This window comes from Rhinolophus sinicus, chromosome 2 (assembly GCF_057876585.1).
Source record: "Rhinolophus sinicus isolate RSI-liver-muscle chromosome 2, RSI-T2T, whole genome shotgun sequence".
Taxonomy (NCBI): Eukaryota; Metazoa; Chordata; class Mammalia; order Chiroptera; family Rhinolophidae; genus Rhinolophus; species Rhinolophus sinicus.
The window spans coordinates 160,083,761-160,102,969 of record NC_142502.1 but is presented as its reverse complement, the minus strand read 5'-3'; the positions used below and the strand labels follow the sequence as shown (position 1 = coordinate 160,102,969).

Below are 19,209 nucleotides of genomic sequence, written 5' to 3'. Positions count from 1 at the left end.
TTATTTTGAGTATATCAAGAGTTTTAACTGGGATAAGCGGGGTCAGCAAATATCCCCACTTCCCTCCTCACCCCCTCACCCCATACACCAAACTACAATTTGGCAAGAAAACAGGCCAACTTGTGCATTTTCAGCAGAAGGACACCTCCGTAGAAGATTGTCTTCAGTTCGTGGAGTAAAGGCATGCAGGCAAATTAAATCCCAACTTCCTCACCAGCGAGCTGCCTCCTGGGGAGCTGTCCAGAGTAGCCAGGCGACGTCCAGCTACATTGAAGACAGAAATTCCATGTATGGATCCTGAACAGTGTTCTTTACGTAGAAGAGTTGCTAGGTCTCAGAAAACTCATTAACAACAACAACAAAACCTCCAATCTTTATGAGTAGTTTGGAGAAAGCTATTAATGCCAATGAGGCATGGAAAATTTAGACTTGTGAGGTAGCACTTCAGATGGACCCTTTCCTTTAATGTTTTAGAACAGTAAGCAAGTAGGTAGTGCAAATGAGGATGGTGCTAGTTCCCCGTCTGGTATGAGACATCCAGGCCTAGCCATGTATATAATTCCCTAAATCTGAGCATTCCTGGAGATTGCTGCAGACCCTGTCTGTGATCATCAGTGAACAGCATGACCACACTTGGTACCACACCCCAGTTTCAGGCTCATGGTTCAGGCATGCCTAAGATGGCCAATCCATCCAATCACTTGGGTTGGATTCATCACTCGTTCCTGAAGTATGTAATCAAATCCTAAAGACCCACTGCTTGTGTGTCCTTATTTTTCGTTTGCATGGCTGGTTTTACTCAGCAAAAGCAGACAACACTACTCAATGGGTAACTTCACAGTTCACAAGCTACTTTCTGACGTTTCGTGTTTTACTTTTCTCTAAGTAAGATTGTAAATGTGAACATTGGTATATTGTCTTCGCAGTTTTTCTTCTGATAGCCTCCCTTCCCATCCTTTCTCAGCTTTTCTCTTATGAACCCTAAAAATGGCTTTCTCTGGTATTCTGTGTTTATGTTTTATGAAAATGGCAGGCTCTACTAACTTGTATTTGCCATAATTAATTATCTTGCCCCAAATCCTGTTTTTCTCTCATTCTGCTTGAGAATTTTGGTCTTCTGGTCTTTACATTGAGTGGGATGTCTCCAGGAATCCAGTAGCTCATTAGGTTTTAAGTTGGTGTCATCCAAATAGAACCTTAACAGAATCTTCCTTCCACTCCTTTATGAATCAGATTCCTCAGACTCTCTTGAATAAACCATTACGACTTCCTCTAAGCTGGCTATTAGAGTTGGGTCATGGAGTTCAGAAAGAAAGTATTAAACTCAAAATTCAAAGTCAAGTTTTTGGGGGGTGAGTGGTGAATAAACTCTTTAAGAACATTGTAACTATTGATTTGGCTGTTGTCCTTTGCTCCTGCTTTGACACCCTAACATTGTAAAATTAAATTTCATAAATGTGGCTCAAGATTTACCAGTTACTATGTTTGATATTGGACTACTGCCACGCTCTCATCCATACCTCCCCCTCATTTTTTCCACTCTGTGTACTTGTCTCAGAGCAGAGGTTCAAGAATAAATATATTGCCAAAATGAAGGGAAACAGTCTTTGAACTTCAGAGTGAAGAACTGTAAAGTGGCCAAGAGTCTGATTACCAGTCAGGCTTCTAGATGGTTTATTAATGAAGCAATGCATTATTCACAAGGGGAAAGAAATGCCATTAGTGTTTTACTCTAGGCACAGAAGTTCCTATTTAAGGAAAAGTAAATGCATAGCATGCACCATGTCAGAAAACTAATTTTAATGTTAACAATGAGTTGAGTATTCTTGTAGTGATGAGAAAATATTCCAGCCTTCATTGCCTTCCACAAATAAGTTGCTGGAAGTAAACGAAGTGTGCTATTTCAGTACCAATTTAGCAATACCTCTGCTCTATTATCAGCAACATGCACAGTTGGTTCATGGCGGAATGCAAGCCACTCTTGTCTGTGAATAAGCATCAGGCTGACTATGCAGGATGATAATTGCTCTGCCTGCACTTCCTTTGGCACCTACTGATGTCTGCTGAGTGGTTAGTAAAACAGTTTTGTAGGAATGTCAAGCACTTCTAAAAATTTGAAGGACTTAGTTTTTTATTGTTCTTTTTCTTATTTTTAGGTTTGAGAAAAGTTCATGCAAAGCCATTCCACTGCTGCTATTCCTGCTAGCAAATGTCTTAAATGGCAGGGTCCCAGGGTCTGTGCTTAGCATCTTTAAATCAGTTGTGTTTCCTTTTGCCTTATACTATGAGACTGGCTGGATGTGTTGGGATATCAAGTGACTGACTTCAGACGGATGGCAAATTCACTAAAGTGAAAATGATTGTGATAGTCCCCTCATTTCCCCCTGCAGTGTATGTAAAACTGACTTTTAAAGTGTTTAGTGGATAATGGATCATGTAAGGTCAGTACTAGCCATGGCGGCCACGGCTATTATTTTCCCTTTTCATGGGAGGGTGCTCAGCAAAATGAGATTGTCACACTCTTTTTTGAGAGGACAGCAACAGACAGTTAAAAGCCTCTTCATGTAAGGATGTTATTTCATAAAGACACCAGCACTGGATTATCCCCTTCACTTTAAACTTCTGCCAGCTTGTACAAAGAGATAAAACAAAATAGCCCTGGTCCCAGGGGTGGGGAAGTGCTGGCCAGCTCAGCCTGGGTCCACACGCTTTCATTTTGATTAGTCACATGTGAGGAAAATTCACTTAGGCTGAGAGGTAAATTTAATACCAGTTATGTCCATGCTGTTCATATCACAACCATTTTCACATGATGCCACTTAATTCCCTAAGAAGCAGAAAGGTAAATCTGTGGCTGGCCAGCAAAGGTGTCACAATGCATTAAGACCACGACTCGCTGCAGGGGATAATGGTTCTGATTGCTGTTGACTCATGTCTCCACCAACTGCCTCATGTAAAATAAGTGACATTTAAAAGACATCAAGATGTGAGAAGAGGTAAGGGAGAGAGAAAAGGAAAGAGTGAGGAGGGTAAAAAGTACACGCTACTAAACTTGCCACCTGAACGTGTAGTTGCTTTTCCACCTTAAGTGATAGGAAATGATAACTCAACATGCCACGGTGACCTGAACTAAGCTTTTAACTTCCTGTCTTGTGTTTTTAGGGGAAAATCTGTAAAATTGCTTCTGGGAACGGCTCCAATATGTTATCATTTATTTCCAATTTAATTTTTTTTAAGTTTTATTCTTTTGCCCTCGCATATCAGTCCATTCATCTCTTTGAAAGCTTTAGGCTGAATCAAGTTAGGCAATAGTAGACAACAAGAGGCAGTCTACTTTCTGAAGGCCCATTTATGTCTATTTTTGTAAAGAGACTCAAATTCCAGTTTACAGTAAGCATATGCTTCAGTTGACATCTGTTTCTAAGACTTGGACGCTTTGTTTGCATAACAGTCACCAATAAATGGCCTTGTTTTAAGTCTGCTCACTGAGTTGTATGTGGGTTGTTCAGCTGGGGATTTTAGTCGCAGCTGATCCCCTACCGCTCATAGCTGATAGGAAGGGGGAAAATCCGAGAAGCCCAGTCCTATTTATTAATGCAGATTTTAACATTCTCAATGAACCACTTATCCAGTGTGATTCCACAACCAAATCCTTATTTGCTCAGGCAGAGGAGGAGGTGTTCTTCAAAGTGCTGAATTAAAGCTTACCAGCCTTTTCTGGAGGGGGAGGGCATGGGGAGGAAGGAGAGCGAGCATGGCCCTTTCTTTAGCCAGTCTCTGATAACTCAGAGCACAATGAGATTGAATCCTTAAACAGGACATCATAAACCAAGCTTATGTTTAATGAACTTTTGTTAACTAAGAATACCAGACATTTGTAGAGCTCTAAATGTAGGCCTTTTGTGCAAAGGCTTGATGCTTTTTCTTCAAGACCACTTAAATTTATCAGTTCAGTTTGCGAGAACAGGGTTGTTTCCTTCATTTGTCTAATTTCATTTCTTTTTAAAGCATACATAATTCTACATGAATGGGAAATAAGCACAATATTCAAATTTTTCAAGATGTACATGTGACTATCTTTAGGATCATTAGTGCTAATTAAAGAAGTTACTATTTGTGTTAAGCTGCTTTAAAAACAAAGCTAATCCGCAGTCTCCATGAATCTGCCCTTTTTCCCCCTGCCCCCTGAAAGGCATGTCAGCAGTTAAAACTATTAAAAAGTCCAGCAGTGGGGTCTATGTGCCCTAGAAAGTAAACCTGATTAATAGAGGGGTTTACTTTTAATTCTCATATTTATAGAGATGAGATCTGACTTTAATGTATCGGAAAATGTAACATTCACTGCCTTTAACATACTGAATTTCCCCCCTGAATTGTGTAATAATCAGTAATCATTTATGAAATGTGTAATATTTTTTCCAAGGGGATTTACATATCACCTTCTCCTAGTGGAATCAACAACAGTAGAATGAAATGTATCTACTCCACTTACTCTTATCCAGTGCTCCTGTACTTTCTTTTTCCCTTTAATTTTTATATATGGTAAAAATTTCATTGAAGAGAGATTTCAGATGACAGGACTGTAATTTTAAACCCAATAGAAGAGGTGTAAGCAATTTGAGCTTAGCTGAAGCATAATCTTAGGTTGTCAAGAAGAAACCCATTCTCCCTATGCTAATCAATCAGTGTATCAACCAACCAATCATCTCTTCAGCTTAGCATATATCCCAAGGTTTGATATATCTATTAACTGCCCATCATGCAGCTGGTCTCTGGATGATGAGATTCCCCCTATCTTGGCATTTGGAGGCAGACGACTAAGCTATCACAGCCTCAGATAAATACCAAAGTGGAGATTTCAATCCCATTCCTGAGTGCGGAGACAATCCAGAAACGTTGAAAATATTCTTAGAAGAGAATACACAGAAAATTACATTTCTCAACACGACGGTGTATGTGAAAATTGTATGTATTCTGTGATTTCCTCTCCGTAGACACAACAGAATAAAATAAAATTACTCTTTTATTATGACTGGAATGCTAATAATCAAAATAACTGTTGGAATCTGCTATAAACTCTTAATTGCAAGACAAATTACATGTAGATATTTGAATAAGTAAGAATAATGACATTTAGATGGTAAATTCGCTGAAAACAAACAGAAGCCCAGTTTTATAAAGCAAGGCACACAATCATTAGAATCCTGGAGAAAGGGGTCACTGCTTCCCAGCCTCAATTCAGAGGTTCCCTTATTATCTAAGCTTTAGTTGAATGTATCTATAGCCTCTTCCACCAGCCAGTGTGTTGGGGCCTGGTTTGGAGATAGTGTTTCTGTAAAACTGTTTATTGAGAAATAGAAACCAAACAGACTAAAATTGAGTTGCTATGAGTCTGTGAATGTGTTGAAATTGGAATGAGTATGATTTATATCTTCAAACACTGATTTCAACTTGGAAGCTAATGTCTTTCCACAAGATGCAAATTCAAATCATGATGTCTTTCCTACACTATTGTTCAAGTCTCTTACTCTGAAAAAAAGAGTCAAGGTGAGGTATTAGAGAACTGAGGTTCTAACCCAAGCTCAGCCACAAACTAGCGAAGAGCGAAGCAAGCCCGTTAATTTTTTAGGCCTTACTTACTTCATAAATTGAGATTTCTCGGAAGTGCCCATGAAAAGTGGTAACTAATTAGTCTCACGATATGTGAGCACTATTTCATATTCTTCCAAAAGGTTGTTGTTTTTCTTGTCAGGGATGGTGTGAATTTAGACTTCTAGAGTGCTTGCTCTGCCAAAATCTCTCCAGTGCTATTGGTCGACAGAAATAAATGAGAACTGTATTCCCGCCTAAATACAGCACGCCGGGTTTGAAGCCATTTTTCTTCTATCACTTGTTGAGGGCGGGGCCAAGGAGGAGGCATGATGGAGGTCACGATAATAGGAACTATTTGCTGCTGGAGGAGGAAATGCTTTGTGTCCTGAGAAGTCCAGCATGCATCCATAGAGACTATGATGATTTCTCCCCGTTCAACAACTTAGCCCATGCACTTTGATCTCAACTTGTGTCCTCGTGTGAAAGGGCCAGCAACAATATAACAGCTCTAGAATGTTTCTCAACAGAAAGATAATCGTGGTGTCAAGTTCAGAGCAATAGTTCAGTTGAAGTAGTATATTTTGAAGGCCCTTCTCAAGGAGTTGTGATTCTCAGAGAAAACACTTTGCTACCTGGGTTCAGGTTACAAATTTTATCGCAGCAAAGAGAAGGGACACCTCCCAAAAAAGAAAGAAAGCAAGCAACACAGAGAATCATTTTATCTATCTCAAGTTACTCACAGGGCCCATTCTGGGATTCATTCCAGGCTGGTGTGATTAGAGATCTGCATGTTTGGAGATATCTGCAGATAAGCCCCAGCTATGAACACCCATGATACTTGCTCTGCCAAAGGAGGCAAAAGGATTGATCTACGGAAAGATGACGTATTGAATGTAGATTCTTTGTTGGTGGCCTGGGAACTAGTAAGCATGCACCTTTCAGCACCAGGACAGCCTTACTCCCCAGCCTTCCTCCTGTCTTCTGGTGATAATAGTCCTGCCAGCTCTGTAGATTGTGGACACAGATAAGAAAGCCAGTAAAACTGGACTGTGTGCAATTAGAAACTTATCCTCATAAGAATTGACCTGTGATTGCATCTACAGGTAGAATCAGATCCTCACTAGACACATCATATAAAGGTCAGTAAATAGATCTTGCAAAAGAAGAGGGATTCCATTTTTATTGTTGTGAGTTCCAGGTTTAGAACAATTTGCTACCATTCTTCATGAATTCAACATGCTTTCACATACATCCTGTAAACATGTCATGAAGAAGTAAGAGAAGCCATGGTCTTCCTGCCCTCCGGAGTTTATGTTCAAAGACAACATAAAGAAACAGATTGAAATATTTTTATGAAATCTTGAAGGTGATATCAACAAAAGTTCTTTATCAGACTATGATTAATATTTGCTTTCTATTATGGATTCCTTTAAATGGCAGAAAGGGGGCTAATACTGCGCTGAAGATTAAGGTGAAAAGTAGGAGAGAAGATGTGATAGGTAGAGGGGACCCTGAAGGAAGAGGAGAAAGAAAGTAAGGGACAAAGTGAAGGGCCCCACCGGGGCCATGGCTGTGCACTCTCTGTTCTGTGGGTTTTATCTCCATTTTAGGGAGGGATCTCTTTCGGCTTAGACTGTATGGGGGCTGGAGAGGGAGTGTTCTCCCACACAGTAGACACCAAGGGTTGACCACTGTCTAAGTCTGCTCAGGCTGCATGACAAAATACCATAGACTGGGTGGTTTCAACAACAGACACTGATTTTCTTACAGTTCTGGAGGCTGGAAGTTCAAGGGCAGCATACCAGCCTGGTCGGTTTCAGTTGGGGTTTTCCTTTCTGGCTTATAGGTGGCACCATTTCATTGTGTGCTCACATGACCTCTTTGGGCATGCACAGGGTAGGTGCGTGGTAGGGGTTACTTTCTGGAGTTTCTTCTTCTTTTTTTTTTTTTTCAGGACTTTATTGGGGAACAGTGTTGTTGTCCTTTCAATCTTAATTGTGGAGGGTTCTGTTCAGCTTCAAGTTGTTGTCGTTTCAGTCTTAGTTGTGGAGGGCGCAGCTCAGCTCCAGGTCCAGGTGCCGTTGCTAGTTGCAGGGGGCACAGCCCACCATCCCTTGCGGGAGTCGAACCGGCAACCTTGTGGTTGAGAGCCCACGCTCCAACCAACTGAGCCATCCAGGAGCTCAGCGGCAGCTCAGCTCAAGGTGCCGTGTTCAATCTTAGTTGCAGGGGGCGCTGCCCACCATCCCTTGCGGGACTCGAGGAATTGAACCGGCAACCTTGTGGTTGAGAGCCCACTGGCCCATGTGGGAATCGAACCGGCAGCCTTCGGAGTTAGGAGCACGGAGCTCTAACCACCTGAGCCACCAGGCCAGCCCTGGAGTCTCTTCTTATAAGGACATTAATCCTGATAAGGGTCCCACCCTCATGACCTCATTTAACCTTAGTTACCTCCTTATAGGCGCTCTCTAAATACAGCCTCTTTGGGGGTTAGGGCTTCAACATATGAATTTTAGGGGAACAAAATTCAGTCCATAGCAGGGAGAAGCTAGAGAGAAGCTCCCCAAAGGTGTCTTTTCCGACCTGCTGTTGGAGAGACCACCATTAACCAATACATAACCCATGCATCTTTGCAGGGTTCTGGAAGCATTGTGCCCAGACATTAAGCAGTGGAGCAGAGGAGGAAAGAAAGCATGCACAGAGAGGAAGGAGAGCGTGCGTACTGAATGCTTTATAAACCTGAATGGGTGAAAAAATAATGACCTCTGACTTCTTTGTGGTTCTTAACTCATGCTGCCACAGATTGGTTATAAGGTCCATATCACACTGAGATATGAAAGTGTTAATTGAATAGGGGCAATCAGAATTCCTATGTGAATAATGACTTAGAAATAATATTTTGCACATTCAACAATGGAATGGGGAACCAAGACTTCACCTGGCTACACGGTTCTCCTGATGGCATCAGATTTTTTTTTGTTTTTAAACCCTGAGGTATATGCCTTTTACATCCTGTTTTAACTTTTATATTTGGTGGGAATTTCTTTAGAGTAACTTAAGAAGAAGGAAGAGAATTAGGGAAGGAAAGATATGATAGATGCTAGTACTGTCCTTCAGGTTTAATTTGTGATTTTCTGACAGACACCTTCATCAGCTCTCATCTTGAATAGTAACCCTTCCATTAAAAACAAACCCATGAATTTAGTTACTATTAATGCACCAGTGTCCCTTTCTTCGTTTTGACAAATTCAAGATGTTGACAATGAGAGGAACTGGGTGAAGGACATCCAGCAACTCTCTGTGCTATCTTTGCAACATTTTGCCTTTCTATAAATCTAAAATTATTCCAAAATAAAAAGTTTCTTTTTAAAACCCAGGTATGTGTGTTTTACAGTAAACATGTTAGAATAAGAAAGCCCTTAGCTCTACAATTATGGGAACATTTTCTCAATGTTTCTGTAAATGAATGCTTATTTAAATCTTATATCCCGAGAAACTGGTGGCAAATCCTAAATTCCTTATACTGTAAGACAGATCATGCTGAGATGCTCATTCACCTGATATTGAATCAGAAAAAGAGGAGGACTTAGAATTATCTGACTTTTTGGAATGCCACATGGCACTAAAATAAAATAAAATCTCTTATAACGTGTAATAGCCACAGCATACTGTATCCCATTGTAAGTTGCTTTAAAGTTTGTGTTTTCTATTGGGCTTGCCGTGTGACACATCTGTGATCATGTAAAGCAGCTAATGGTTACTTTAAAATTAGAGGCTGTCCAAACAAAACTTAAAATCCTAAAACTTTCTCTTCAAAGAGTGATAATTCTTGGCTACACTAGTAAATAGTTTGACATGTGTTTAAACATAATTCAATTTTCTTTATCAGATCGTCTTTTCTTAAAGGTATGTGTAATGAAGTGTATGACTGTATAATAGAGGAGACAGTATTTGATTTTTAATTTTTATGTTAAATAGTTTCCACTGTGTTCTGTGGCCATTTGAAACTTTTAAAAATCAAAATGTGATAGAAAAATGCATATATCACTGTGCTTACCGAATTGTTTTACTTAGGGTTTTGTGTCCATCTTTTCCCCTGAAGAGTAAATTCACTGAGAGTTAGGACATGTGACCTCAGTATCTATCTGAGTTATGTATGTTAATGATTCAGTAAATATTTGTTAGAATGCAGAAATGAATGAAATCACATTCAGATGAATTACTGTTATTTTGAAGGGAACCAAATCACTGCCTCTTGATTTGCTCTCTTCACAGTCTTAGTTTTAGGATGGCCTCACAGTTTGGACTGGTTTTTATCATTGCTATCATTCAGCTATGTATACTAACCTTTCGAATCTGTAAAAAGTATTTAAAAGAAAGAGAAATTGTCCCTGTTTCAAAACCTATTATAAAGAATTTTTCAAATATGTCAGACACATCTTTGTTAAAATTAAACCAGGGATTGGTTTTGAGCGAATAGCCCTATATCCTTACAGATGCTGTGGATGGATGCATCTAAGCTGCTTATTATATTGATGGGTTTTGCTGCTCTGCAGCAAATGAAAACAGGCAGCTGCTTCCTCCATCAAAGCAAAAAGCAGCCTGAGTTTTTATTAACCGAGTGTTCATTTCTTCTATTGCCAAAATTCTTACACAAAACAAAAGAGCAGTTTTAGCACATTATTGCTTAACTAGACATGAACAACTGACAGCAAGTGATAAGCCTGTCTGCTTTTCACAACTGGTAATCATTTTTGGAATAGATGTTGTAATATAGTTGAATATAAATTTTGTAATTTACATCTACAATGGTACGTAAATTTATAGATCCAGTTTGTTGCAGGAGAATGAAGGCTATAATCACAAAAGGCTTTTTCCCAGTGTTGTTTAATTTTTAATGACTATTTGAAAACTAGGGAAGGAAAATGAAATCAAATTCATTTCTTTACAAAGAAAATACAAAAAGATGCTAAAGACAATCATACAAGTTGGCTGGAGCCAGTTGTAGATGGCCATGACAGAGGAAGACCGCTGGGCAGACAGAGGAAGCCAGGGCGTGCTTCGCACTGCGTTTGCCCAGGAGTTGCAGTGAGCCGCCCAAGTTTGTGCAGCGGCAGAAATTTCTGAGAGCAGACTGTCGTGTTCCCTTTATATCAGTGAATAATGATGAGCAAGGAGTGGGGAACGTCAGAGCTCTGGCCATTTTGTACCGCTGAGAGTCTCAGCCAACGCTCATCCTTTTTAAAAAAAACACACAAAAAAAACGCATCTACTTTCAGATCAAATGGCAGAGAGGGCTTTGTTTCCAGTAAGTTTAGACTGAACCTCAGGGAGATGTGTCTTCTTTACCAAGTCAGTTTGCCAATTGGTGTTTCACCTTTCGGGACTTGCTAATGGCAATTCCTGTTGCAAGAAGGGAGTCCTCTCCTTCCCCCTTCCCTGCACGGGTCTAAGAGGAGGAACTTGGAATGAAGACAGTTTCCTAATAACCGACCCCAAAGTCATGGAGCTCTGAGATTTACAATTCTAGAGGCCGAAAGTCCAAGGTCAAGGTATTGGCAGGTATGGTCCATCCTGAGGCCTTTCTTCTTGGTGTGCAGAAGGCCTTCTCTCTGTGCCCTCACGTGGTCCTCCCTCTGTGTGTCTGTATCCTGGTGTCTCTCCTTTTTCTTCTCAACCAACACACACAGCAGTACTAGGTGACAGTGGGAGGATAATCCCGTCCTCGCCGTCCCTCCCCCAGGAGCCAGAACCTCTTGGAACCAAGGTAGCTTTGAAATGGTGGGATGTGCACCTTCCAAACAACACTGATAAATAAATCAGTTCTGTTGTCTAAGAAGCCCAGGGCCGTTGGATAAATGCACAGCGTCGCTTTGGCACCTGGACCATGCGCCTCCCGAGTGCCACTTTCTCTCCAGGGAGGCTTTCAGAAATGTGCATTACTCCCCATGGAACACAAGGCTTCCGGTTCGCTTGGAGGTCATCACAGCGTTCACCTAGAAGTGAGACAAAGCTGCACTTCCAGGCAGGAAGCTGCTTTAGAAACCAAATTCGTGACATGGCAGTAAGTTAGGAGTGGGGAACCACACTCTCCTTACTCTTCTTTGGTGGGCCATGTAACAAGCGTGTGTCTCTGTTGGTGACGTGGCTCACTACCAACGATAAGAAACAATCACAACAATTTCTAATACTTTCATCTTTATTCCACTCCATGTGACACACTGATGCTCTTACATGACTTTTCAAGACACAGCACAGCCCTATTTTAAAAGGAAAGAGGGTGATCTCATCAAAATGATGGCCTGATGGCCCTCCTCTGAGGACACTGAGCACAGCAAGGTCTTGGGGAGGGTATTGCTTGGAGTAAAACTGGTGATGAGTCTTCCTTTCTCCTGCTCCTCTCCTCCTCTTCCTCTTTTTTTTTTTTTTTTTTTTTTTTTTTTTTTACTGTGGGAATGCTGTGCTATGTTTCGGGGAAAACCCAGGCCATATTTTCCCTCCTGTTAGGAGCATTCTGGTCTTATTTTCCTGGGTACACCCTTCCTAGAAATGACTGGACTTACTTTCTGACATCCTGTCTGACCAATGGGAATGGAGTGTTTTCTCACCAAGAGCTCCAGTTGGGAGATGTTTTTCTTATTTGTGCTTTAAGACCTCGGAGAAATTCCTTGTGCCCAAAAGGGCATTTGTTACCCTGAAGAGGAGAAAATATGTTTCAGGGGAAAAATATATAGCATACAGCTGAGAATTATGCTCAATATTAGAGAGGAAAATTGTGCTTGAGGAAGTTGTCTGTCATTAATATTTTAGATTAACTAAAAAGCTATCACAACTAGACTATACAGATGTAGAGCAGTTTTTTGTGAAGCTGTGAGATTTAATTGACAAAGGCAAGTTCTAATTCAAGTAAAATAGACATGTTTTTAAGACTTGACTTCCAAGAACTTGTTGAATCCTATCTAAAAATATTTCCTGGTAGGGGTTCTAAATTTGGGATTATACAACAAATAAAATATTTTAATCAATCTAATTTCTTTAAAATGTCACAGGTTACAGCCCACTGACAGTGTGTGGTTTTCATTTGGAAATGCACAAATATAAAGATGTATAGCCACTGGATTTACAGTGGGAAGAGGCCTCAGAAATCAATTCTACCCTTCCATTTTATTCTTGAAGCTGGAGCCCAAATATGATTTTTCCAAAGTCCCAAAATTAGTTATTGACAGAGGCACAAGAACTAGAAACTAGTTTTCTTGATTCCAGGACCAGCCACCAGGGTTGGGACAATATAATGTAGTGATTAAGAGACTGGGCTCTAGAGGTTGAGTATGTGGCCTCAAATCCCACCTATGTCATTTAAGCTTTCTGTGCTTTGGGGTACCTTGTTGTTCCCCTTAGCTGGCCGTAATGACAATACATACCTTATAGGGCTGTTTCAAGGATTAAATTAGATAATCCATAAAAAGTACACAGCCCAGTGTTTGCCAAGTAGTAAGTGTTAGGAAATAAGTAATGCTAATAAGAATAACAATAGTAAACCCTTGCTAGTAATTGCACTTATTTGGTACTCTTTGAATTCACTTAATCCTCACATCTATATTTATGGAGTAGATAGTATTATGACTTCCAGATAAGGAGTTGATGTAAGGAGAGCTTAAGTGACTTGGTAAGGTCAAAAAGCTAATAAGCCTCAGCGCCGTCTTCCAAGTTCCTGTTGTCACTATATGAGCTGCTGTGGCTGTGGCTATGGCTGCAGTGTAGTGCTTTTTCTCAGTGGCGCTTCAGCAGCTCCCTTGTTCTGTCTCCATTTTTCATCTGTCACTTAGTTGCTTTCCCAGCGTCTGCTCTAAAAGTGACCACCAGACCGAAGGCTGGGCCTCTGGGGAATGCTCTCTGACGACTGTCTTCCCTTCTCTGCCTCAGCGTCAGGACGGAGCTAGGACGCTTTTCATCTTTCCCTTCCCTCATAATCCTCACATAAATAGGTCTCTAAATTAAAATTTAAGTTTTAGATGTTGACGCATTTTTAATCCATGCCCAGAAACAGACCCATTTTGTCATCCTAGAAGACTTTATTCTTGGCGCACTTGGGTGAGTCTTGGTGCCCCTTCACTTCTCCACCTTGCACGTGCTCACTGTCTGTCCTTCTTTCAGTTCAGTTGGCTTCTCCAGGAGCAGGAGACAAATTATTTGGACCTTTGCTTTTGCAATCTAGTGTTTTGCAATCTAGAGGTTAAGAATAACAGCTCTGGGAGCAGATTACCTGAGTTCAAATTCCAAGTCGGTGACAAAATAGCTGCCTGATTTGGGGGAAGTTTTCTCCACCTCTCAGTGCCTTGATTTCCTTACCTATGTCCTAGTGCCTGGGCAGCAGTCAGCGTTCCACAAATGCGAGACAGCCACAGGGCAAGCTTCCACCTGCTCACCGTGCACGGCTAAGCGAACATTTTGTGTCACCCACGTGTGCCCGAGTTCTCTGTGATCTGGCTCCACAAACAGAGGGAGGTCTGCACTTGGTAGCTTATTGTACAGAGCAAGTGTGTTAATGGGTCCGAGCGGGAGGACAAGTGTTGAACAAATATCGTCCATACATACGGAATTCTTGTTTAGGATCCATCTTCAAAGTGCCCGTAACTAGGGCAGCTTTTTCCAAAGTCAAGTTTTGGGTTGATTTTGTGGGTTATCAATTGGGAATAATAGTCTCCCTGAAAGTACCAAAAATATAATCAAGGTTGATAAAATTCCCTGGATAGAAGCAAGTCAAAATAATAACAATGACAGTAGCAGCAACAATAAAGCTAATGTAAAAAATTTGCTATGTGCCAGACACTGCTCTCAGGTCCTTGCATGCATTAGCTCATTTAACCCTCCCAACAATTCTATGTTTAGGTACTTTTATTCCTTTGTCTAACAAGTGGGAGAGCTGCGGCATTACCCAACAGTGCTGGCTAAAGTAGCATCCCTGATAGTTATTCTCTATCTCACTAACGTTTTATTTTCTTCACTATCTGAAATTACCTAGTTTATTGTATATTGCCTTTATTAAACTTGTTTGAGCAAGGGCTTTGTTTTATTTACTGCTGTGTCCCGAGCTACGAGAACAGGCTGCCAATAATAGTATGTTGAATGAATGAATGAGGCTTAAAAAGTTTAAGTAGCTTGTCCAAGGTCATGCAACCGTAAGAGGCAGTATTCAAGCTGAATTCTGCCTAACTCCAGAGCATGAGATCTGGTTCTTTATTATAGCTTCGTATAGCTTGAAGGCTTCCTAGATTTAATCTAACCCAAGCCTCGTATTTTGCAGTTGAGGGTATCTCAGAAAGGCTAAATCACTTCCCAATACGACACAGACTTTTAGTGGCAGAGCCAGAATCACAGCCTACGCCCCTAGTTAGTGTTTTTGCACTGTGAATTCAATTGCCTCAGTTTATATAAAATTGAAGGAAAATTCTCTATATGTCTGCTGTACATCACCCACCCACTTACTCATGCCATAAATCTAAGTCATATTTGACACTTCCCTCTCTCTTACCACCCTCTTCATTATTAATTAATTGATTAACTATTAATTAACTAACAAGTCTTGTCAATTTACCCTCTAAATATAGCTCAGATCTTCCCACTTTTCTTCGTCTCCACTAACCATCACCCAAGCCACCATCAGTGCTCACCTAGGTAATTGTAGTAGCCTCCTGCCTAGTTTTCCCTTTGTCCTCTTGCCCCTTTTCAATCTATTTTCTTTAGGGTAGCCAGACTTATCTTATAAAATATAAATCTGATCAGACTACTCTGCGCTTAAAAGGCATGATTTATTTTCAGGTGCAGTTTAAAATTCTTAACATGGCCTTTGAGCCTGTGGGATCTGGCCTCTAACCACCCCTCCAGTCTCATCTTGTACTATTCTCTCCCTTTCTCATTTATTCTGCAGCTCGACTGACCCTATTTCCATTTCTGGAAGTCAAGCTCTTCTCTTCTTCAAAGCTTTATTTCATGGGGCTCCCCTTCTATGGGTCATCCCTCCACCCCTGTACCCTCGTCCTCCTCTACTTGGCGCTTCATCCTCTGGGTCTCAGCTTACACGCTATTTCTACAGGGAAGTGTTTCCTGATGGACCCCTCCAAACCTCATCTCTGACCAGGTCAGGTCTCCTGTGATATGTTCTTAGAAGCACCCTCTATTTTTCCTGTATAGCATTTATTACAATTATAAGTAGGCACATTATATGTGTAATTATTTAATGTCTCCCTCCCTAACTAGACTAAAGCCCTAGTCACCACGCTGTCTCATTCCCTGCTGAGCCGCAGAGCCTGAAACATAGTAGATGCCCAATAAAAACATATGGAGCATTCTGTAGTCCTCTTACAGACTTCCATTCTGGGTTGAAGTATCAATGACCAAGCAGAAATGTTTAAGGAAAAGGCGACAGAGCGTAAACGCTGTCCAAAAGATGTACTTACCCATTCCAGCACAAGCAGCTTTTCATCTTAGTAATATCCACCAGTGCATTTCTTCTTCCGGAAGAGTCTATGGCTTAGCTAAGGGTATGCCGGCCTCTCCATTGGAGTCTCAGATTTGAGAAAGGCCTTACGTCTGACTCCTGCGTGATGGACATGGTCATTGAGTTTGAAAGAGGGAAAAGAAAGCTGTTGCTTGGGTGGACATCAGCTGATCACAGAAAAACCACCTCTCTGCTGTGAGAGCTGAGGCGAGTACAAGTGTTAGAGTGAGAAGAGGGAGTCAGCAGAGCTGCTTGTTGGATGCTGTCTGTTGAAGTCTCAGGACTTCTGCTAAAATGGACTTGGGAAGCAAACAGCTCTCAAATGAAAATGACCTAGAAGGACCCATGCTTCACTTGAGAACATGTCTCTTACTATCTAATTTCATTAGATATTAAGTTATGTAGTTATACAAGTATATGAAATTTCCGTTCTGTCGTCCCACCAACCAGAAGAGGAGGTTTAATAGATATTAAGTCATCTAATATTAGTTAATCTTAGGATTTCTTCAGCCTTCAGGTTAATAGTGAATGTGTTGTTTTTTTCCAGAATAACCACAAAACTTGGCGTTTAAAATAATTCTAAACTAGCTCTTCCCAGGCCAGCACTCACCAAGGAGAAGGCTATGTTCAGTTCAAGCACAAAAGTCACGAAGACCAATGGCGAGAAGCTGGACAAGTTGAGTCCGGCATCTCCCAGGCTCTCCGAGAGCAGGAGATGAACTCGGACCCCAAGGCACAGCTTCGGGAGCCCAATATAACAGCCGCCAAGGAAATTGAAGTTTCTGGCAGTCAGAACGCTATTATAATCTTTGTTCCTGTTCCTCAACTGAAATCTTTCCAGAAAACCCAAGACCGGATAGTACGCGAATTGAAGAAAAAGTTCAGTGGGAAGCCCGTGGTCCTTATGGCTCAGAGGAGAATTCTGCCCAAGCCAACTCGAAACTGCCATACGGAAAATAAGCAAAAGCGTCCCAGGAGCCGCCCTCTGACAGCCGGCATGACGTGATCCTGGAGGCCTTGGTTTTCCCAAGTGAAACTGTGGGCAAGAGAATCTGCATGAAACTGGACGGCAACGGGCTGGTAAAGGTCCACCTGGAAAAAGCCCAGCAGAACAATGTGGCACACAAGGTTGAAACCTTTTCTGGTGTCTGTGAGAATCTCACGCGCAAGGATGTTAATTTTAAATTCCCAGAGTTTCAGCTGTAAACAAAAATGACCAAATAAAACATCATTCACACACACACACACACACACACACACACATACACACACACAATTCTAAACGAGCTATTTCACAAACAACAAAAACATGGTTACATACATTAACTAAATCATATTACCAACTTTCCCCGTCATTATTGATACATAGACAGCTAGTTGTTCATATTTTAATGTTGCCCAGCTATATAGGCTTTCTGAAGTCTACCAGACTTGACAGGCCCAGTTCTGACAGAAGCATCTGCAGGGAACTAACCCTTTGTTCGAAAGAAAATGAGTGAGACCAAATGACCATGAAAACCCAAGTATAATATAGTATCCTTCTTCTTCCAGATAGAGTGCTTCTTCAGCTAATGCTTTTATGGAGGCCCAGTGGATGAAGGAGGCCTTTTCTACCATGAGTTAAACTAATTCGATTTACACAGAAAATACTAAGGAATAGGAAACTATGTACCTCTGAATAACTTTTAAACAAGTGTCCTAATTCATAACATATGCTTTAGAAAACATTATCTAAAATAAACTATTAATTAAAATGTTTTGTGATGCTTTTGGGAGGATCAATACTTAGCTACTCTAAATGCCACTTTGGGCATTCTAATCTGCTTTGTCAGGTGTCAAGAATATAGTGGAAGTGCCTATAATTGATTGATAAAGCTCTACAACATTATTAATGGAGCATGAAAGTCTTGAGCATAAAAAACCCTCATCATTACTGTCCTTGGCTTGTATGTCCCCCTAAAAATTATTTTCCTCACTTTTCCAATGAGTTTCTCTCTGTTCCACTAAGCCCTGCTAGTCACTGTTCTTCTAGAATGTGTACTGAAATCCCATCACTCAGAGCTTAAAGTATTTATGCTAAGATGGTACCCTATGAGAAATAAGAATAGTTACTCTGTATCTTGGATTCCAGAACTATCCAACAAACAATTACATTCAGAAGGCCATACATTTCCAGATTTCAGATAAATTTGGAAATTGAACAATGCATTAAAATTAATTCCTTCCAGAAACCTCACTAACCCACTGTAACTGGATGTTTTTAAGACATAAACCCACAAGTGTAACAGAATGATGGAGTATGCAACAACATAATTTCGGAAGCTGGAAAGATGAATGGATGAGAAGTCATTGACTTCTCAGATATGAGAAAGCCAACAGTTGAGAAAGTTGAGAACCCACCCTATTCCTGCTTCTGAAACCTTGAAAGGCTCAGGAATTGTTGGTACCAGGTAATTCTAAAAGCAGGAGTTGAATAGGGGCTAAAGTAAAGAGGATTGATTGAAAACATTTAAGAAGCAGTTATATCCCTATTCCAGGCTACTGGGTAATTTCCTCTTCTGTACTCCAAACAGAACAGGAGGTTTAATCTCTGGAAAGGGTTAAACTGAGGATTTTTCAATTGGGGGACACCACACACAGTGGAAATCAGAGACTGTACCAAAAACAGGGTGGAGGGATTAGGTGACGTAGGCAAACTAAACGCTGAGCCTCTCCACCCACACCCTACACACACACACACACTCAGCCCTCTTCACCTCCAATCAGCTTTTTTATCTTTCTACAATTACATTTAAGCAAACAATGAAGAATTATCAGATATCTGAGGAAAGCTTTTAATGTGACAGGTACCAAAACCAATAAACAGGAAAAAAAACAACATGAAGAAAACAGACTATATAAAGATAAGAAAACTTAAAACAAACTATAATTAATATTTCTAAATAATTAAAAAAGAAATTTCCCTCATAAAACAGGAATAGGATGCTCTCAAAGAGAACTATATTCAGAGAACTACCATCAACAATAGCATAAATGAAAAAGAACAAAAACAAGGGTTGGAAGGAAATTTCCAGGAAAGTGAAAAACAATGAGAAAGAAAGCAGGAAAGAAAATAAGAG

General features: G+C 40.7%; 1 protein-coding gene and 1 pseudogene across 1 annotated transcript in view; both read left to right on the top strand.

The window, feature by feature from the left end:
* The window catches only part of CAMKMT (calmodulin-lysine N-methyltransferase), a 330,598-nt gene that overhangs the window by 258,839 nt on the left and 52,550 nt on the right, over window positions 1-19,209 (top strand). The gene's annotated exons all lie outside the window — the stretch shown is intronic.
* LOC109456343 (small ribosomal subunit protein eS7 pseudogene) lies at window positions 16,714-17,523 on the top strand (annotated as a pseudogene).